We start from the raw sequence: 4,400 nt of genomic DNA, 5'->3' as shown, positions 1-4,400 counted from the left end.
GTGTGTGTGTGTGTGTGTGAGCGTGTGTGTGTGTGCGTGCGTGTGTGTGTGTGTGTGTGTGTGCATGTGTTTTGCCCTCCCCCTCTGAGTCATGTTCTGGTGGAGCTTGAGCCCTTAGGCCATGTGTGTGTGCGTATGTGTGTGTTTGTGTGTGTGTGTGGTTGTCCACACTGGCAGCAGCATATGCCATGTGTAATCTGATTTTGAGAGCAGAGAGAGAGAGAGCGAGAGGGAGATTTGCAGAGGACCGATAGGCAGGGCAGGGGTTGGGGGGCAGGGTGGGGGGGCAGGGCGGGGGGGTCTTGGGCGTAAAACTCCAATATAGGTCATGTTTACATGTCCACACCACTTCCCCTCAGCACACAACACACACAGCGCACTTTCACACAACATTAAATACATTAACATGTCATATTTCCATTTGGTACTATTCACTTCATTTATTTACTTATTTATGTATTTGTATTTATTGTTTTTATTCACTTGTAATGCTTTGTGCTTCACCGGAGAGACGTTTACCTAAAACATGTGATGATGAATGGTGTGAGGATGAATGGTGGATGTTTGAGTGACAGTGGGAGTGCAGAAGAAGTGACCTATTTCCCTTTTCTTTCTGCCAGTTATGCCCTCAGTCAGTTAGAACAACACACACACACACACACACACACACACACACACACACACACACATAGACAGACAGACACAAACACCCCAGATTACACTTTTTTCACTCAGTTATGCCCTGAGTCAGTGGCATGGCAGTCACTAGTGCCAGATTACACTCTTTTCACTCCCTCTAGAGAGGACTGCCCCCCACCACACACACACACACACACACACACACACACACACACACACACACACACACACACACACACACAACCCGGATTACACTCTTTTCACTCCCTTTAGAGAGGCCAGCTCCCCATGGTGGCATCCATTCCGCCCCCACCCCTCCTCGCCCAAACACACATACACACACACACACTAGAGCAGAATAACTCTTTCCATTTCATAGTCTGCCTCTTCCTCTTAATTCCCCACCTCATATTTCATTTTAAATTGATTAAAATAATTTCCAAATGGAAATATTAAAATTTAAATACATTTTATTTATAATTTATCCGCCACATTTCTTTCATGCTGTAAACGTGACTGGTGTAAACGCTCAACTGAATAAGTGAAGCGGGACATAGAGTTGAGCCATTAGTAGTTGTGAGTGACACAGATGTTCCTGAAGCTAAAGTGCATGCTAACTCCGTGCCCTCTGACCCTTGGCAGGGAATAGAGATTACGCTCTTACCCCAGAGACAAACGCTTAATCTGGAGCAAATCCACCACATTAGATACCGTTCCCAATTACACATATTTCTTCTGGCGGTAGGCCATTTCACATGATGGTATTCCGAGGATTAACTACAGATGCATTAAGTCACTTCCCACTGGAAACCTTGTCCCTGCACAACAGAGAATTAAAAAACAACTTAAAAACAAAAACATATATTTACAGATGTTCTTGGATGTTCTGGATAATGTTAGCATCTCTTGCCAGCGTTCCTCTCTAGACTGTGACTTGTCACTGTTCCAGTCTATGCAGTCTGCGGCACATAATCATTGGGACAGAATAATTGACTGGAAATGTCCGTCTCGTTAAGAGTTTTCTGATTGGTCACAAATTGTTGACATTTATTATTATTACTATTATTACATTGCATGTGAATGCAATGTACTGTTATCCCTATTCTTCTTAATATAGTTATTCTTCTTCCGACCAAAATCCACGTTTTATAACGCTAAAACCACTTAACCGTTTGACGTCATTCAAACACTTCTACAAAGGTCTTGTAAGGGAGATTTGTCCAATGTATTTTTCACATTTGTGAACTTTATACTTGTAGAGATATTTACGATAAAAGATTTTAAAATTCCCATAGAGTTAACGTTGAGACCCTTTGGCGGTAAAGACTAATTGTTACGTCAGTGCTCAGCTGTCAGTAATCAAGGATCTTTGATCCAAATGCCACCGCTGCACCAGGCTGTAACAGCTATGAAAACATTCTACCATGCCACTGCTGTAGGCTAAACCAGGACGTTATCGTCTTGTCTCCTGCTACTCCTTACTTGATTTGTTTCTATCGTTACAGTAACCGGTTTGCTCTCTGTAACGTTATCAACAGCTAAAGGCAATCTAACCTAACGTCAACGTAAACACTGTATTTACTGTAGCTAACGACAAGCAAGTTACTAGCAAGTTACAAGCAACTAGTTGCACCATTTAGGTTCAAGCCTTACAGTCGTTTCTAGTACAAACTGCATTGCTATGATTTTCACGTTTGTTTGTTAGCAATTATCATTTAAAACTTTCGGCATCATTCACAAATTAAAAACCTTTGTTAACAGCGTATTGTACATTCCTATTAGGACAATCACACACCTGGAAACACTTCGAAGAACATACTAGCTCATCCTGTAGGCTAATATGTGTAGCCTAGGCCTACATAAAATATCCTACTGTAGCTAACGTTACATTTGCTAGATATCCTACCTGTTGCTGCATCATCGTTAATTGATTGACGTTGTTTGAGATTGTATTACGTGTTCCAATGGTGTCTAAATCTATAGCCTATGGTAGGCTAGTCTTTTAACCTGCATTAGTGTATATGAAGGCTATGTAAGCTATCCTACCAGTCGTCACTGTAGGTTACTAAAGTGTCAGCTCTTGCAACTCGTTTTAAGTAGGCTAGGCAACTTCATGTCAGTCTTTTATAATAGAGTTATTTTCCAAAATAGCCTATATCCACAATTTTGATGCATTTTCATAAATCACTTTTTAAATGTGACTTTCCAAGTAATTTCAGTGGAATTGTAATTGGGTTATTGTTATTTATCTATATTCTGTGTAGCCTAGTTGTCTTTTTAACTATAGGCCTGATACAATGTTTTACACAGTCAGCAACCTTTTTGCATTTACATGCAATGGTAATTCCTTCCATGGAATTACATTTTCTAGTTTTTATTATTATTATTATTATTATTATTATTATTTATTACAGATATGATAAATGACCCAGAGATATTGATTTCTTTCTTTATTTATTTAAGTTCAGACACTCAACATAAGTGTTTATTCTGATGACAGCTTGATGTTCCATTTTAGCTATCTAGTACAAATCAGAACATGAGCATGTCCTCAAGATCTGCAGTGTGTCTCCTCACTTCGCTAAATATTCAAAAGCACAGCAGGTCTTAGTATTGTCTTAGTGTAGAGATGGACTTGTCCTGGTTGAGAGATTGACGTCTCATGCACTACAGTGCTGTCTTAAAGGGCTGCACATCAGACAAATCAAGTGCCACTCCTCACCATGCCTCCAATTGCCTCTGTAACCAGGATGTGACACGCTCCTGTCAGGTCCGGGGCTTTCCTCCGGGGAACATGGCACCTTGACACCTGAGCCTTGCTGCCACAGAGCCAAGGGCAAGTCGACTGCAAACAATCAACAGCTGGTCCTCACCAGTCTCCCAGAGTGCAATCCTCTGGGAATTGTAGTCTTAACAGCTTGACCCCCATAGTCACAGGAAAGGTAAGGCTTAGCATTCATTTGTAGGTGAAAGACTACACCAGAAGGGGTTTGAGTCATAGGAGAAGCGAGCGGTTCCCCAATAAATAAGATGTTATTTGCTTTTCATTGGACTTTGGAGTTTAAGTGTGTGCATGTGTGTGTATCTGTGAGCAGTGCAGAGCCAGTGTGTGTGTGTGTGTGTGTGTGTGTGTGTGTGTGTGTGTGTGTGTTGTCTGCCGCTGAGCTCGTGTTGTCGGTACATGTCTGTGCCAATGGAGCCCCGCTGTGCAGAGTGCTGCTGGTCCCTGCGCTCACTGGGGGTCTCATTTGATTCATAGGCAGCTCCATTTACATCTCTATAAAGTGTGTTTACTCAGCGCAGGACTCCTCTACGCCCAGCCAGACTACAGCGCACAACCAACCCACAACCTGTCACGGTCAAGCAGCCACAACTGAGTGTCTCTCTCTCTCTCTCTCTCTCTCTCTCTCTCTCTCTCTCTTTCTCTCTCTCAATATATATCTCTCTCTGTGCATCTTTATTTCTCTATCTCTCATTGTCTCAATCTCTCCCCTGCTCTCTTTCTCTCTCTCTATCTCTCTCTCTCTGTCTTCCTAGTTTGTAGAGCGCTGTTCTCTTTCTTTTCAAGTGGAGACGACACAAACACAGATTGACAGCCTACAAATTGCTTCAGGACTCTGCGGTGAGGTGGGGGGTTTATATAGTTTTAAAGCTACCATTTAAATTACAGCTCAGAGCAGATGACTGGTTTAGCCACTATTGACACCAGCTGGGAAGAAATGCAAAACAAGCTATTCCCTGGACAAATGGGATTTGAAAGG

Source organism: Sardina pilchardus, chromosome 11 (assembly GCF_963854185.1).
Source record: "Sardina pilchardus chromosome 11, fSarPil1.1, whole genome shotgun sequence".
NCBI classification, from domain to species: Eukaryota; Metazoa; Chordata; class Actinopteri; order Clupeiformes; family Clupeidae; genus Sardina; species Sardina pilchardus.
Note: the sequence above shows the minus strand (reverse complement) of the source record.